Below are 19,234 nucleotides of genomic sequence, written 5' to 3' on the forward strand. Positions count from 1 at the left end.
TAATTAAGCGACTGTAGTACTACACAGTATCTACCATTACGTAGAATTAAGTGGAGTTGACTGTGTAATGAGATAATTCCACTTAAATGGACGACTGTTCCATTTTACAATGTATAATACAAGAAATAGAGTTAAACGTAGATTTAAATGTACAATGTGATAGCTCTGCTTAACAAAACGATTGAAATATTAATACAATTTCTATCAATATTTAAAATTAAGTAGAGTTAAGTGTATAATATAAAATAACTTAAATGGACGATTGTAATTTTATACAATAATTGCAGTATTATCTAGAATTAAGTAGAGTTATCTATAAGATATGGCGATTCTACATAAATGAACGTCTGTAAAGTTCTCTAATATCTAGTACTTGTATCTAGAGTGAAGTAGAGTTAATTGTATATGGTACTCCAAATAATTAAGCGACTGTAGTACTACACAGTATCTACCATTACGTAGAATTAAGTGGAGTTGACTGTGTAATGAGATAATTCCACTTAAATGGACGACTGTTCCATTTTACAATGTATAATACAAGAAATAGAGTTAAACGTAGATTTAAATGTACAATGTGATAGCTCTACTTAACAAAACGATTGAAATATTAATACAATTTCTACCAATATTTTAAATTAAGTAGAGTTAAGTGTATAATATAAAATTTAACTTAAATGGACAACTGTAATTTTATACAATAATTGCAGTATTATCTAGAATTAAGTAGAGTTATCTATAAGATATGGTGATTCTACTTAAATAAACGTCTGTAAAGTTCTCTAATATCTAGTACTTGTATCTAGAGTGGAGTAGAGTTAATTGTATATGGTACTCCAAATAATTAAGCGACTGTAGTACTACACAGTATCTACCATTACGTAGAATTAAGTGGAGTTGACTGTGTAATGAGATAATTCCACTTAAATGGACGACTGTTCCACTTTACAATGTATAATACAAGAAATAGAGTTAAACGTAGATTTAAATGTACAATGTGATAGCTCTACTTAACAAAACGATTGAAATATTAATACAATTTCTACCAATATTTTAAATTAAGTAGAGTTAAGTGTATAATATAAAATTTAACTTAAATGGACAACTGTAATTTTATACAATAATTGCAGTATTATCTAGAATTAAGTAGAGTTATCTATAAGATATGGTGATTCTACTTAAATAAACGTCTGTAAAGTTCTCTAATATCTAGTACTTGTATCTAGAGTGGAGTAGAGTTAATTGTATATGGTACTCCAAATAATTAAGCGACTGTAGTACTACACAGTATCTACCATTACGTAGAATTAAGTGGAGTTGACTGTGTAATGAGATAATTCCACTTAAATGGACGACTGTTCCATTTTACAATGTATAATACAAGAAATAGAGTTAAACGTAGATTTAAATGTACAATGTGATAGCTCTACTTAACAAAACGATTGAAATATTAATACAATTTCTACCAATATTTTAAATTAAGTAGAGTTAAGTGTATAATATAAAATTTAACTTAAATGGACAACTGTAATTTTATACAATAATTGCAGTATTATCTAGAATTAAGTAGAGTTATCTATAAGATATGGTGATTCTACTTAAATAAACGTCTGTAAAGTTCTCTAATATCTAGTACTTGTATCTAGAGTGGAGTAGAGTTAATTGTATATGGTACTCCAAATAATTAAGCGACTGTAGTACTACACAGTATCTACCATTACGTAGAATTAAGTGGAGTTGACAGTATAATGAGATAATTCCACTTAAATGGACGACTGTTCCATTTTACAATGTATAATACAAGAAATAGAGTTAAACGTAGATTTAACTGTACAATGTGACAGCTCTACTTAACAAAACGATTGAAATATTAATACAATTTCTACTAATATTTAAAATTAAGTAGAGTTAAATGTATAATATAAAAATTTAACTTAATGGACGACTGTAATTTTATACAATAATTGCAGTATTGTCTAGAATTAAGTAGAATTATCTATAAGATATGGTGAGTCTACTTAAATGAACGACTGTAAATTTTTCTAATATCTAGTACTTGTATCTAGAGTGAAGTAGAGTTAATTGTATATGGTACTTCAATTAATTAAGTGACTGTAGTACTACACAGTATCTACCATTGTGTAGATATAGTGATTCTACTTAAATGAACCTCTGTAAAGTTCTCTAATATCTGTCGAGGAAAGAAGTAAAGTTTTTTTGTAATTGTGTAAATTGTATATGGTAGCATCACTTAATTAAGTAACTGTAATAGCTACCATTGTCTAGAATTAAGTGGAGTTATCTGTATAATGAGATAATTCCATATAAATGGACGACTGTTTTATATATACTATATCTAGTGCAAGAATATAGAGTTAAACGTAGATTTAACTGTATAATTTAACTTAAATGGGCGGCTCTAGTTTTATACAATAATTTTATCTGGAAATAACTAGAGTCAACTGTATCAAATAATATTATATACAATATCTAATATAAGCGTCTAGAATTAAATGTATAATATGATAATAAATTTTATATCTTCGTTATTAGATATTTTTTCATAAATCGACATATTATTTGAAGGAGTGTGTGCGTTTAAAATTTTGTGTAACACAATATAAATACCACGACGGACACAAGAATAGTAACAATTTTTACGTATCAGGTTCTTAAAATTAGTATAGCTCCGAGACAAGAGACTTGATATATGAGACATAAGAATGCGTGCGTCTTGAAAATATGACACGGGCTTTAAAAATTTATTGGCCTTTGTATCCAGTAATCTGAATAATTGATTTATACGCTTCTGGTGTCTGAGGACGTAATAAAATATTTTGAAATGTAAAGTTGGCCCATAAATTTGTGAAACGCACTAAAAAGACCGTTGCCTTTTCATGGATGGCAATGCGATCGCGGCTTTTATCCGCCTTTTATATTGCCTGTAAAACCGTGTGTCGGACAAATACACATAATGGTAATTAGCGGATTTTCAATAATTGTATTAATTGCGTATTTACGTAGATGGCGGCTTTTGTATTCGGATGATTTAAAACCGTTCCCGGCTGTGCACGTCGGAAACTGAATGCAACAAACATTTCGGAGATAAATCAGGTGATTCACAAAGGAGGCATTTCAACAGGTAAAAGAGAAAATCCGAATATATGATTTTTGATAGTCATTTACATAAAAAACAGTTTAGGATGATAATTAAAAAGAATTGTGGAAGATAAAAATTTTAATAATAATGAATTTTATCTCGAGATATTTCATTATTAGTAAATGTCCATTTAAAGATGTTAAGCTTAAATTTGTTAGTTTAAAACGTCTATTAAATGGTGTAGAATTTTTAATAAATTATGGGGAAATCTAGCCACCAAAAAATATAAATAAAATAATATTACATATCATATTTGTGCATGTATTTTTTATTTTTATTTTATTTTATATTTTATTTCAGTTTAACACCAAATATTTTATTTCTGTAATATTTGTATTTTATCATTTTATTTAAAAAATATTTATATATTTGTTTATTATTTATTGTTAAACAATAAAAACAATATTTCTAAATGTTTAGCACCATTATATTTCAAATAAATATATTTCCCACTTTTCTATTAAAATTAATTATGAATTATTATCAAACATAAACATAAGAAACACAAGAAAACATTCAACAATATTATTTATACTATTGCACTGAAACAATTTATAATTTACAAATCTGTAAAGATTAAAAATTATAAATAATGTATTAGATGACTCACAGAGGATTTTGAGTAGGTGAAAGAAAAAATCAAAGTATATGAGTCTTGACATTAGCTGAAATGGGAAATATAGGTTTTATTATATTTTTTTGTCAGAAATTATCAAAAAGAATAGACAGTTTCATAATATTAATTATCCTAGTGTTGCAACCAACTTAATTTTTAATAAGGAAAATTTAGTTTTTGTATGAATGTAATATGCTGAAACAATTTGCAACTAATCTATAAAGTTTAAAAATTAAAAATAATGCATTAAATGGCTCACAAAGAGGATTTTCAGTAAGTCAAAGGAGAAATTAAAATATATGAGTCTTGATATCAGCTGAAATTGGAAATACAGATTTTATTATACAACTTTTGTCAGAAATTATTAAAAAATAAAAACTGTGTCATAATATTAATTATCCCAGTGTTTCAACCAACTTAATTTTTAATTTAAAATACAGTTTTTATATGAAAATAACGTACTGAAAAAATTTATAACAACTTTGTAAAGATTAAAAATTATGAATAATATATTAAATGACTCAGACAGAAGACTATTCAGCAGCTGAAAGAAGAAATCAAAGTATATTTGTTTTGATATTGGCTGAAATGAGAAAAATACTTTTTTTAATATATTTTTTTGTCATAAATTATTATAAACGAAAAGCTCTTTCATAATTTAATAAAAATACAGTTTTTATATGAAACTAATGTGCTGAAAAAATTTAGAACAAATCTATAAAGATTAAAAACTATGAATAATATATTAGATGACTCAGACAGAAAACTTTTCAGTAAGTGGAATCAAAGTATATTAGTTTTGACATTGGCTGAAATGGGAAATATAGTTATCTTAATATATTTTTTTGTCAGAAATTATTAAAAAGGAAAAGCTCTTTCATAATATTAATAATCCTAGTGTTTCAGCAAACTTAATTTTTAATAAGAATGCAGTTTTTATATGAAACTAATGCACTGAAAAAATTTAGAACAAATTTGTAAAGATTAAAAAATCTTTTGTCAGAAATTATTAAAAAAGAGGAACAGTTTCATAATATTAATTACGTAGTATTTCAGCTCACTTAATATTTATTTAAAAAATGCAGTTTTTGTATGAAAGTAATGTACTGAAAAAACTTAGAACACACTTATAAAGATTAAAAATTATAAGTAATACATTAGATGACTCAAAGAGAATTTTCAGTAGGTCAAAGGAAAAATCAAAATATATGAGTCTTGATATCAGCTGAAATTGGAAATACAGATTTTATTATATAACTTTTATCAGAAATTATTAAAAAGGAAAATATTTCAACCAACTTAATAAAAATACAGTTCTTGTATGAAAGTAATGCACTCTAACTATTTACAACAATTCTGTAAATATTAAAATATGTAAATAATATTTTTCATGACTCGCAAAGAAGACTTTTCAGTGGAAGGTGAAAGAAGATATCAAAGTATATGAATTTTGAACTGAAATGGCAAATATAGTTTAAATAGATAAAATTGAATAAAAATTCTCACAGTAAGTAAAAAATAAAATAAATTGAATTTTATTTCACTGCCATAAAATTTGTCACTTTAAATTTTCTAATAAATATTGCAGGATATTTGATTTTTTTATAAGATATTTAAATATATAACTATTATTAAATAAAATGTTGAACCTAAAATTTAATATGTATGTATAGGTTTTGAATTTATTGTAATGCATCAAATAGTTGATTTGAGTATTATGTAAATGAATAAATTTATATTAATATCACTGTTAATATTATTTTTTGTTCTGGTATTAAAGACTGAGCCATAATATAAACTCTATTCAATTTCCTCAGAAACTAATAAAATTGTCAACTAACAAAATTTACTCCAAGATTCTAAAATAAAATTGTCTTGAAGAAAACCTTTTAATAAACTACAAAGTTTAACTTAATATTTTTAATATAATTTTCTATGTATACTTAAAATACTCTCCCAAAAAATACCTTTATTCTATTATTTTTTATATAGAGTGGATAAAATAAATTTTTATAGTTTGTATCAATTTTGGTAAATTTGAAACACCCCCATCCCCCACAAAAAAACACTTTTGTTTTTTTGTATACTTTACCAGAAAACTGTGAAGAAAAAAAAATGATCCGTCGAAATTGATCAACGACCGCCGACAGACCGACTAATCGATGTAATGTCTTGAATGACGCGTAAATATTTTAGTGATAAATGAAAGAAAAACACTTAAATCGGTACGTCTTATTTGAGCTGTTTATTATTTTAGGCGGCCCTCCACCAACGTACAATGTTCGCAGCAGCGGAAAATGCATTATCCACTTAAAATTTATGTGAAACACTTCTTCTAGTAAACAGAAGTGTCATCAATCAACTCTCTATACAAATATACAGGGCACTCATGGATTTAAATGGGACGAGATGCGATTTCTTTCTTTTTCGTTTTGTACTCCTACACTTTATTGTTCAGCCGAGGGGCTGCTCCTTCGCGAGTATTGTCTAATATAGAAAAGGACTTTGGATATAAAATCAAAGTTAAGTCTTACTCTATTATACGGACACTTATTTCGACGGCGACATTAATTCGCTGAGCCGGCAATGTGCTTTTCTTTTTCGTTTCTTCTTCTTTTTAACTTGTTTTTAAAGGACTAGTGTTACAATTATTAATTATTAGACAAAATTGCTTACTCATACAGCCACGTCAAATTAATGTTAATGTACCCAAACTTTATTGTCTTAATAAATGTGAAACGTTCATTTACATTTATGTTATACTGAATATTCAAATATGTAAGATAAAAAACAATCTGGAAACAAAGTGGAAAAAGATAAAAATGACCAAGATGTATTGAAGACAAGTTTATACATATTAAACTGTATAAATAATACATGGTGTTCAGGACAAATTATAAATTGCCAGTGGATTGTTGCTAATGTGGCTATGACTAAGCAAATGGTTAAAATTAATATTAATTGATTTCCGTTCTGTATACACCTCAGGTAGAAACAATAAAAATGACTAATGTATTATTTTTTTGAATCTAAAATATTACTTTCTAAGTTACATTGAATAAAAATTTACATGAATTTTAATTCTCAAAATTTGAATACATTTTTGTTTATAAAGACAATAAAATATTCTTAACAAAATTTATTTTAGCAGTGGTATGAAAGATAAATTGTTTGTTTGTCTTCTATATAAACTTCAAGTAAAAGAAATAAAGGACTAATTTATTGTGTTTTTGAGTTTAAAATGTTACTTTCTAAGTTACATATAATAAAAATTTACGTGACTACATAAAAAAAAATAATAATCACAGTGCTTATTTTAATTTCCAAAATTTTAATACATATTTGTTTATAAAGACAATAAAAATATTCTTAGCAAAATTTATTTTAGCTGTGATATGAAAAATAAATTGTTAAAATTAATATTAACTGATTGTCCTCTGTATAAACTTCAAGTAGAAGAAATAAAGGACTAATTTATTGTATTTTTGAGTTCAAAATGTTACTTTCCAAGTTACATAGAATTCAAATTTACGTGACTACAGAAAAAAATTAATAATCACACTGCTTATTTTAATTTCCAAAATTTTAATACATTTTTGTTTATAAAGACAATAAAAATATTCTTAGCAAAATTTATTTTAGCTGTGATATGAAAAATAAATTGTTAAAATTAATATTAACTGATTTTCTTCTGTATAAACTTCAAATAGAAGAGATAAAGGACTAATTTATTGTATTTTTGAGTTTAAAATGTTACTTTCTAGGTTACATATAATAAAAATTTACGTGACTACATAAAAAAAATAATAATCACACTGCTTATTTTAATTTCCGAAATTTTAATACATTTTTCTTTATAAAGACAATAAAAATATTCATAGCAAAATTTATTTTAGCTGTGATATGAAAAATAAATTGTTAAAATTAATATTTACTGATTGTCTTCTGTATAAACTTCAAGTAGAAGAAATAAAGGACTAATTTATTGTATTTTTGAGTTTAAAATGTTTCTTTCTAACTTACATAGTATTAAAATTTACGTGACTACATAAAAAATTAATAATTACACTGCTTAATTTCCAAAATTTTAATACGTTTTTGTTTATAAAGACAATAAAAATATTCTTAGCAAAATTTATTTTAGCTGTGATATGAAAACTAAATTGTTAAAATTAATATTATCTGACTGTCCTCTGTATAAACTTCAAGTAGAAGAGATAAAGGACTAATTTATTGTATTTTTGAGTTTAAAATGTTACTTTCTAAGTTACATATAATAAAAATTTACGTGACTACATAAAAAAAATAATAATCACACTGCTTATTTTAATTTCCGAAATTTTAATACATTTTTCTTTATAAAGACAATAAAAATATTCATAGCAAAATTTATTTTAGCTGTGATATGAAAAATAAATTGTTAAAATTAATATTTACTGATTGTCTTCTGTATAAACTTCAAGTAGAAGAAATAAAGGACTAATTTATTGTATTTTTGAGTTTAAAATGTTACTTTCTAACTTACATAGTATTAAAATTTACGTGACTACATAAAAAATTAATAATTACACTGCTTAATTTCCAAAATTTTAATACGTTTTTGTTTATAAAGACAATAAAAATATTCTTAGCAAAATTTATTTTAGCTGTGATATGAAAACTAAATTGTTAAAATTAATATTAACTGACTGTCCTCTGTATAAACTTCAAGTAGAAGAGATAAAGGACTAATTTATTGTATTTTTGAGTTTAAAATGTTACTTTCTAAGTTACATATAATAAAAATTTACGTGACTACATAAAAAAAATAATAATCACACTGCTTATTTTAATTTCCGAAATTTTAATACATTTTTCTTTATAAAGACAATAAAAATATTCATAGCAAAATTTATTTTAGCTGTGATATGAAAAATAAATTGTTAAAATTAATATTTACTGATTGTCTTCTGTATAAACTTCAAGTAGAAGAAATAAAGGACTAATTTATTGTATTTTTGAGTTTAAAATGTTTCTTTCTAACTTACATAGTATTAAAATTTACGTGACTACATAAAAAATTAATAATTACACTGCTTAATTTCCAAAATTTTAATACGTTTTTGTTTATAAAGACAATAAAAATATTCTTAACAAAATTTATTTTAGCTGTGATATGAAAACTAAATTGTTAAAATTAATATTATCTGACTGTCCTCTGTATAAACTTCAAGTAGAAGAGATAAAGGACTAATTTATTGTATTTTTGAGTTTAAAATGTTACTTTCTAAGTTACATATAATAAAAATTTACGTGACTACATAAAAAAAATAATAATCACACTGCTTATTTTAATTTCCGAAATTTTAATACATTTTTCTTTATAAAGACAATAAAAATATTCATAGCAAAATTTATTTTAGCTGTGATATGAAAAATAAATTGTTAAAATTAATATTTACTGATTGTCTTCTGTATAAACTTCAAGTAGAAGAAATAAAGGACTAATTTATTGTATTTTTGAGTTTAAAATGTTACTTTCTAACTTACATAGTATTAAAATTTACGTGACTACATAAAAAATTAATAATTACACTGCTTAATTTCCAAAATTTTAATACGTTTTTGTTTATAAAGACAATAAAAATATTCTTAGTAAAATTTATTTTAGCTGTGATATGAAAACTAAATTGTTAAAATTAATATTAACTGACTGTCCTCTGTATAAACTTCAAGTAGAAGAGATAAAGGACTAATTTATTGTGTTTTTGAGTTTAAAATGTTACTTTCTAAGTTACATATAATAAGAATTTACGTGACTACATAAAAAAAATAATAATCACACTGCTTTTTTTAATTTCCAAAATTTTAATACATTTTTGTTTATAAAGACAATAAAAATACTCTTAGCAAAATTTATTTTAGCTGTGATATGAAAAATAAATTGTTAAAATTAATATTAACTGATTTTCTTCTGTATAAACTTCAAGTAGAAGAAATAAAGGACTTATTTATTGTATTTTTGGGTTCAAAATGTTACTTTCTCAATTAAACAGAATTAAAATTTACGTGACTATATAAAAAAAATTAATAACACACTGATTATTTATATTCCTAAAATTTTAATACATTTTTGTTTATAAATACAATAAAAATACCCTTGGCAAAATTTATTTTAGTTGTGATATGAAAAATAAATTGTTAAAATTAATATTTACTGATTGTCTTCTGTATAAACTTCAAGTAGAAGAAATAAAGGACTAATTTATTGTATTTTTGAGTTTAAAATGTTACTTTCTAAGTTACATAGAATTAAAATTTACGTGACTACATAAAAAATTAATAATTACACTGCTTAATTTCCAAAATTTTAATACGTTTTTGTTTATAAAGACAATAAAAATATTCTTAGCAAAATTTATTTTAGCTGTGATATGAAAAATAAATTGTTAAAATTAATATTTACTGATTGTCTTCTGTATAAACTTCAAGTAGAAGAAATAAAGGACTAATTTATTGTATTTTTGAGTTTAAAATACTACATAAAAAATTAATATTGACACTGTTTATTTTAATCCTCCAAAATTTTAATACATTTTTGTTTATAAAAGCCATAAAAAACACTTTAAGGAAAATGTGACGAAACCCAGTCCCTTTACAAAGTGCAAAGCTTGGGGAGAAAAAGGCAAATTAAATAAAGCGCCCGACGGAAACAAGGAAGGAATCGAATTGATCTCTTCATCACTCGCTGAACGTTCCTGCAATAAGTGCGTGGCTGTTTGTATAAAATCTAATTTGCGTCTAATTAGGCAAACAGACCGGATAGTTTCCGAGCCGGTGCTAATTAACTGTTAATTAATATTAATTACGTCACATGCGAAATGTCGTGCAGGACAAATCAATCAGGACGTGAGTGCACGTCGATCGTTGAGGATTGGAGGATGAAACAATTTAAAAACAAAAAGGGAATAAAAAATGGAACAAAAGCCCAAATTACGGTTCGTTTGTCGCCGTTTCGTTGTAGGCACTTGCTCAATCCGAGAGTCGACCGATGTTTGCTCGAAGGCTTAGATAGTTTCCGGGACACGGCGCATTAAAGGACACTTAGGTACAAGTAAATTATCTCTTAGTTGATGCCCGGATTAATTTCCTTACAAGTTACTCGTCCTTGATGCTCCCGCTCATTGGTTGCAAGGTTTAAACTTTGAGCATTTTTACGAATGTTTGGTTCCAAATAATTTATACCAAACATCTTGATTATTTGCCATCAGGCGTTTGTGTTTTGTTGTGGTACTTACAGTGTTTCCCTAGATGAAATGCCAAAGAACGAATGGTCTTCTCCTCCAAACATTAACATATTTCTCTGGAACAAAGAATGGACAATTTAACGACGGTTTTCTTGGTAGCACAGGTGTTAATATGTATAACTGTGCACTTTTATTAAAACAATAAAAATGCGCTTGACTTCAATTGTACAATATTAGGTGCCAAGCTAAGCAATTTAAGTATTTAAGTTTTATTCAGCAAAATAATCAAGTCATTTCATGACACGAGTGAAAATTTCTGTGTTATCAAAACTAAAGAACAGGTTTGACCACCTCTACAGAATTAAATCATTATTTTCCTGAAAATTTAGACAATAGTCACATGAAGAAATATTTGGGCTGTATGATGGATAAGGTAGAACTTCACATTTAACATTTTGAAGCTTCTTTGAGTCTCTAATACGACATATGGTCTTATATTGTTAAGAAGAAGCAGAATGTCTTTTCTATTAAGCAAAAAACTCGTCTTTGAGTAAGTTTTTCAAAACTTATTTAATCTTCAAGAAGTAGACAGTTGCATTGATAGTTTGGTGTCTCAAATATATTCTAAAGCCTATAAAATATTGTTTGTTACCAAATTTATTTTAGTTATTTGAAAAATAAATTGTAAAAATTTATATTAACTGATTGTCTTCTGTATAAACATCAAGTAGAAGATATATAGCACTTATTTATTGTATTTTTGAATTCAAAATGTTACTTTCTAAGTTACAATGAATAAAAATGTACGTGGCTACATAAAAAAATTAATAATCACACTGCTTATTTTAATTTCCAAAAGTTTAATACATTTTTGTTTATAAAGGCAATAAAAATATTCTTAGCAAAATTTATTTAAGCTGTAATATGATAAATAAATTTTTAAAATTAATATTAACTGATTGTCTTCTGTATAAACTTCAAGTAGAAGATATATAGCACCAATTTATTGTATTTTTGAATTCAAAATGTTACTTTCTAAGTTACATAGAATTAAAATTTACGTGACTACATTAAAAAAATTAATAATCACACCGCTTATTTTAATTTCCAAAATTTTTATACATTTTTATTTATAGACAATAAAAATATTCTTAGCAAAATTTATTTTACCTGAAATATGAAAAATAAATTGTTAAAATTAATATTAACTGATTGTCCTCTGTATAAACTTCAAGTAGAAGAACTAAAGCATCAATTTATTGTATTTTTAAATTTAAAATGTTACTTTCTAAGTTACATAGAATTAAAATTTACGTGACTACATAAAAAAATTAATAATTACACTGCTTATTTTAATTTCCGAAATTTTAATACATTTTTCTTTATAAAGACAATAAAAATATTCATAGCAAAATTTATTTTAGCTGTGATATGAAAAATAAATTTTTAAAATTAATATTAACTGATTGTCTTCTGTATAAACTTCAAGTAGAAGATATATAGCACCAATTTATTGTATTTTTGAATTCAAAATGTTACTTTCTAAGTTACATAGAATTAAAATTTACGTGATTACATTAAAAAAATTAATAATCACACCGCTTATTTTAATTTCCAAAATTTTTATACATTTTTATTTATAGACAATAAAAATATTCTTAGCAAAATTTATTTTACCTGAAATATGAAAAATAAATTGTTAAAATTAATATTAACTGATTGTCCTCTGTATAAACTTCAAGTAGAAGAACTAAAGCATCAATTTATTGTATTTTTAAATTTAAAATGTTACTTTCTAAGTTACATAGAATTAAAATTTACGTGACTACATAAAAAAATTAATAATTACACTGCTTATTTTAATTTCCGAAATTTTAATACATTTTTCTTTATAAAGACAATAAAAATATTCATAGCAAAATTTATTTTAGCTGTGATATGAAAAATAAATTGTAATTAATATTAATTTATTGTCTTCTGTATAAACTTCAAGTAGAAGAAATAAAAGACTAATTTATTGTATTTTTGAGTTTAAAATGTTACTTTCTAAGTTACATAGAATTAAAATTTACGTGACTACTTAAAAAAATGAATAATTACACTGCTTATTTAATTTCCGAAATTTTAATACATTTTTCTTTCTAAAGACAATAAAAATATTCTTAGCAAAATTTATTTTAGCTGTGATATGAAAAATAAATTGTTAAAATTAATATTAACTAATTGTCTTCTGTATAAACTTCAAGTAGAAGAAATACAGGACTAATTTGTTGTATTTTTGAGTTTAAAATGTTACTTTCTAAGTTACATAGAATTAAAATTTACGTGACTACAAAAAAATGAAAAATTACACTGCTTATTTTAATTTCCAAAATTTTAATACATTTTTCATTATAAAGACAATAAAAATATTCTTAGCAAAATTTATTTTAGCTGTGATATGAAAAATAAATTGTTAAAATTAATATTAACTGATTGTCTTCTGCATAAACTTTAAGTAGAAGAATTAAAGGACTAATTTGCTGTATTTTTGAATTCAAAATGTCATTTTCTAAGTTACATAGAATTAAAACTTACGTGACTGCATAAAAATAATGCATTATTTACAAAATTTTAATACATTTTTGTTTATAAATTGTTAAAATTAATATTAACTGATTGTCTTCTGTATAAACTTCAAGTAGAAAAAATAAGATTAATTTATTGGATTAACATTGTAAATGTTATATCAGGAGGAGCCTTCGTTGCTTTAAGCTTATTTTCGAACTTGAATAAAGAGCATAAACAAAAATTACACAAAACATATAATATAAAAATTCACTGAATTAAATCATGAACCAAAAACGTTAATTACATTTTCCGGTACCCAATAAATAAATCACAGTTTGTAACTAGTAAAAAAAAATAATAATAATAAAGAATTCCTCTCACATTAATAGAATATTTTCGTGGCAGATATGCAGAAAGAAATATTCAGGTAGCTGTAAGATTTTAATAGGTTTGATCGTTTTATCTCGGAGTGGCGGCCCACACAAGAACCTGCTTTTGACAACCTGTATCGGCATCCCGAACATTTCGCCTTTTTGATCGCCGTAAAACATTAGTAGAAATTTGCGGACGCCGAAATTGTTTTAACGTTTATTAAAATCGTACGCTGCCCAAACACGGCTAATTAACGACCATTATTCGGTTGCTAATCGTATAAATTAATATTTTCTATTCGGCTAAATCGGTTCGTTTCGTCGATTTTGTTGTGTTTAATTTAATTATTTCGAAACATGTTTTGTATAACGTTACAAACAACACAAAAGACAATACATATTGGCTGTCTAACCAGGAATTTTGATGTACAAATTAGTAAACAATGCGAACAAATTTTGCAACATATGTAATTTTGTTACACACCATTCGTTTGTTTTGAAAACAAAATTTTCATATATTTCATAAAAATCAAATCAAATCAATAAAATGTACTGTACAACAATAGTTTTTGTGATAAAAATATTGTCAAAACAAAATTTTTGTAGTTAATGAAATTCTATGAAAACCCAAATTGATAAAATATGAAAATTATTAACAAATAGATATGTACTTATTCAAAAAATGTAGTTTTTATGATAAAACTATTGTTAAAAACCATTAATTTGTTCTGAAAACAAAATTTTCATATAATAATTAAATTCTAAGAATCCCAATTTGATAAAAATTTGAATATTATTAACAAATATGTATGTACTTATTCAAAAAATATAATTTTTATGATAAAAACATTGTTAAAAACTATTAATGTGTTCTTAAAACAAAATTTTTGTATATTAATTAAATTCTATGAATCCCCAATTTGATAAAAATTTGAATTCTATTAATAAATAGTATGTATTTATTCAAAAACTATAGTTCTGGTGATAAAACTATTGTTAAAAACCATTCATTTGTTCTGTAAACAAATTTTTTGTATAATAATTAAATTCTAAGAATCCTAATTTGATAAATATTTTGAATATTATTAACAAATAGGTATGTTCTTATTCAAAAACTGTAATTTTAATGATAAAACTATTGTTAAAAATCATTAATTTGTGCTGAAAGCAAAATATTTGTATACCAATTAAATTCTATGAATCCTAAATTGATAAAAATTTGAATATTATTAACAAATAGGTATGTACTTATTCAAAAATTGTAATTTGTGTCATAAAACTATTATTAAAAACCATTAATTTGTTCTGAAAACAAAATTTTTATATATTAATTAAATTCGAAGAATCCCAATTTGATAAAAATTTGAATATTATTAACAATTATGTATGTATTTATTCAAAAAATTTAATTGTTGTGATGAAACTATTGTTAAAAACTATTAATTTGTTCTAAAAACAAAATTTTTATATATTAATTAAATTCTAAGAATCCCAATTTGATAAAAAATTGAATATTATTAACAAATAGAAATGTTCAAAAAATATAGTTTCGTGATAAAACTATTGTAAAAAAACCATTAATTTGTTCTTAAAACAAACTTTTTGTATGATAATTAAATTCTAAGAATCCTAATTTGATAAATATTTTGAATATTATTAACAAATAGGTATGTTCTTATTCAAAAACTGTAGTTTTTGTGATAAAATTAGTGCTGAAAACCATTAATTTGTATATTAATTAATATTGTTAACAAATAGGTATGTACTGATTCAAAAACTGTATTTTTTTGTCATAGAACTATTGTTAAAAATCATTAATTTGTTCTGAAAACAAAATATTTGTGTATTAATTAAATTCAATGAATCCTAAATTGATAAAAATTTGAATATTATTAACAAATAGGTATGTACTTATTCAAAAACTGTAATTTGTGTGATAAAACTATTGTTAAAAACCATTCATTTGTTCTGAAAACAAAATTTTTATATACTAATTAACTTCTAAGAATTCCAATTTGATAAAAATTTGAATATTATTAACAAATATGTATGTACTTATTTAAAAAAATATAATTTTTGTGATAAAACTATTGTTAAATACTATTAATGTGTTCTTAAAACAAAATTTTTGTGTATTAATTAAATTCTATAAATCCCAATTTGATAAAAATTTGAATACTATTTACAAATACAAATAGGTATGTATTTATTCAAAAACAGTTTATATAATACTATAAATAAATATAATATAATAATAAAAATATAAACTATTGTCAAAAGCCTTTAATTTGTACTGAAAACATAATTTTTATATATCACTTAAATTCTATGTATTCGAATTTATTAAGAAAAAGTGAATCCTTTTAACAAATTAAGTAACTATTTCAAAAAATAGCATTTGATGTTGAGGTGATATAAAAAACAATTAATTTGATCAAAACAAAATTGTGTGTGGTATCAATTATAATCCTATAAAATCCATCTATAAAATTGATACTTCCACACCATGGCTAAGTTACTTCTTAAAAGCCATCAAGTTGATTAACTATCACCAGAACACGAGTTTAAAGTAATTAATATCATTGCCAGACGAATTTTACAACAACGAAACCCGACAGGTTTTTAGAAAATTCCGATAGATTAATATTTTGACAACCATTATGCTAAAACAATAGTTCACATGCTTAACAAACCGTTAAAAACTCATCAATTCATCAAAATATCAATGTCAAACGTAGCTGAAAGGAAAACAAAATGATCCTGTCTAATTGAGAGTCACGCTCCACTAAAGTAACTGGCGAAGGAAAATATGACAAAGACAATTGTTGCATAACAATTCGTATTGTTGGAATGTATCAAATTTATGAAAGGAGTTGGAAAAACGTCTGCGGAATTACGATGTATACCAAAAGAATGCAGCAGTCACAAGCGGCACACAGTACAGCACAAACGTATTTCAGTTTCAGGATTACGACGCATAAAACAGTTAGAAATCTTATTTACAATTATGCTGTTTTGTGAATTAGGAAATTAACATTAAATTGTTGTGTTTAATGGACACCAATAACCAAAAATCATCGTCAAGTTTAGTTATTTGAATAAACTGCACAAAAAAACATGTTGGCACAATCAAGTCAAATTAGATTTTATATGTTAGAGAAAATATAGCACAAGTCGTCGATAAAAACAAGAAAACTGAAGTCCGAGCATTGAAGTTTTAAAAATGTTGAAAGCAATATTACAAAGAAACATGGAACAAAGACAATTCTTCCGTAAAGTGGCGTTTCTTTCAAATAAAACAATCGAGTGTACTTACAAAAACTAATATACCTTATAAAATCTACGACGGCAAAAAGATTGAGCAAATTGTTGGCAATATATTTTACTATTTCATTACTGATTTTTACGTCCGAAGCGACCCAGATACGCGGAAGATCAAAGACGAAAATTAATAAATTAAAATAATTTTTCATACGAATACTGAATTTATGTCTTTAGTAATGTTAATAATTAAAATTTATAAAAAAACTTATTTTTGCTTGTAGCATAAAGTGCAGAGGCAAATACCTAGAAAATGAAACGGGAACTGACAAAGAGAAGTGGAGGATGATTTTATGAATTTGCACAAAGATATTTTTTCATTAGCAGGAATAATGAATGTCTGTAAATCGTCAATAATTAGTTTGCATTTAGAAGTCAAATACTACACCGTAAAAATGATTGGTTCTTCAGCAACACGGAACCGAACGTTTTAAATTTATATTTAGAATCCATATAGTAAATTAAATTTCATAAAGAGGCATCATTATAATATTTTTTTGAATTGTGAAAGTATAAGAAGCAGGCTTAAGTATTTAATAAATAAAAAGTTAGAATTGTGTAAAATAAAATGTAATATACCTGAAAAATAAAATATAAATACCCGAAAAGGAGTATAGAGAAGAGTATTCAAAACGTTTGTAATTTTTTAACGGTAAAAGTACGTACACAAAAAATTGTCATTTCAATAAAATAAATGATAAAAATAAAGGCAAAAATTTTCTTAGTGATAATAATAATAATAAATGCATAAAAATAACCATTTAGTCAATAAAATTAATATTTTTTAAAGCAATTAAAAGTTACTAGATCACTCATTGTATTAAAATTTGTTATAATACGAATTAAATAAATAATAAAGGTAGAAGAAATAATATTATTTTATTAATAATAACGACAATAAATACACATAAATACACATTTAGTCAATAGAATTAACATTTTTTAAAGCATTAAAAGTACAAAAAATCCATTGAGTATTAATTGTATTAAAAATTGTCATCATTTGAATCAAATAAATAAAAGTAGCAGAAATAATATAATTTATAATAATGATAATAAATGCACATAACAAACCCTTGGACAATAAAATTAACATTACACAAAAAATGAAAGTATAAAGACGAATTCTTTGATTACTGATTGCATTAAAAATTGTCATTATTTTAATAAAACGTAGAAATAACAAAAATAATAAATAAATGCATAGATATAAACACATAATCAATAAAATTAACATTTTTTAAGACACTATGAGTATAAAAACGAATTATTAGATCATTAGTTACATTAAAAATTGTCATCATGAGAATAAAATAAATAATAAAAGTGAAAGAAATAACATTGTTAGTAATAATGATAATAAAAGCACATAAACAAACCTTCTGTCAATAAAATTAACACTTCTTAAAGAAATAAAAACTTGATAATTGATTGCATTAAAAATTGTCATCATTTGAATAAAATAAATCATAAACGTTGAAATAATGGTGTCATTAGTAATAAAAACAATAAATGCGTAAAAATAAACATTTAAATCAATATATGATAATAAATGCAGATAAATAAACCTTCAGTCAATAAAATTAACTTTTATTAAAACTATAAAAGTATAAAAACAAATACCTTGATAATTGATTTCATTAAAAATTGTCATAATTTGAATAAAATAAATGATAAAAGTAGAAGCAATAGTATTGTTGATAATAATGATGATAAATGCACATAAATAAACCTTTGGACAAGAAAATTAACATTGTTTAAAACAATAAAAGTATAAAAAGCCTTGATAATGGATTACATTAAAAATTGTAATCATTTAAATAAAAAAAAAACATTGCAATAATGATGTCAATAAATACGTAGAAATAAAGTTTTAATCAATATAATTAACAAGTTATAATACAATAAAAATATAAAAACGAATCATTAGATCAGTAATTGAATTAAAAATTGTCATCATATGAATAAAATAAGTGATAAAAGTGGAAAAAAT

At 23.9% G+C, this 19,234-nt stretch overlaps 1 protein-coding gene across 1 annotated transcript in view; it reads right to left on the minus strand.

Moving 5' to 3' along the window:
- Nucleotides 1–19,234, minus strand: part of LOC109608802 (plexin-B) — a 167,749-nt gene that overhangs the window by 105,711 nt on the left and 42,804 nt on the right. The window contains exon 3 of the mRNA XM_049965361.1: nt 11,051–11,115. The gene's annotated coding sequence lies outside the window, so the exon portion shown is untranslated. The remainder of the gene's footprint in view (nt 1–11,050; nt 11,116–19,234) is intronic.

Source organism: Aethina tumida, chromosome 1, assembly GCF_024364675.1.
Source record: "Aethina tumida isolate Nest 87 chromosome 1, icAetTumi1.1, whole genome shotgun sequence".
NCBI classification, from domain to species: Eukaryota; Metazoa; Arthropoda; class Insecta; order Coleoptera; family Nitidulidae; genus Aethina; species Aethina tumida.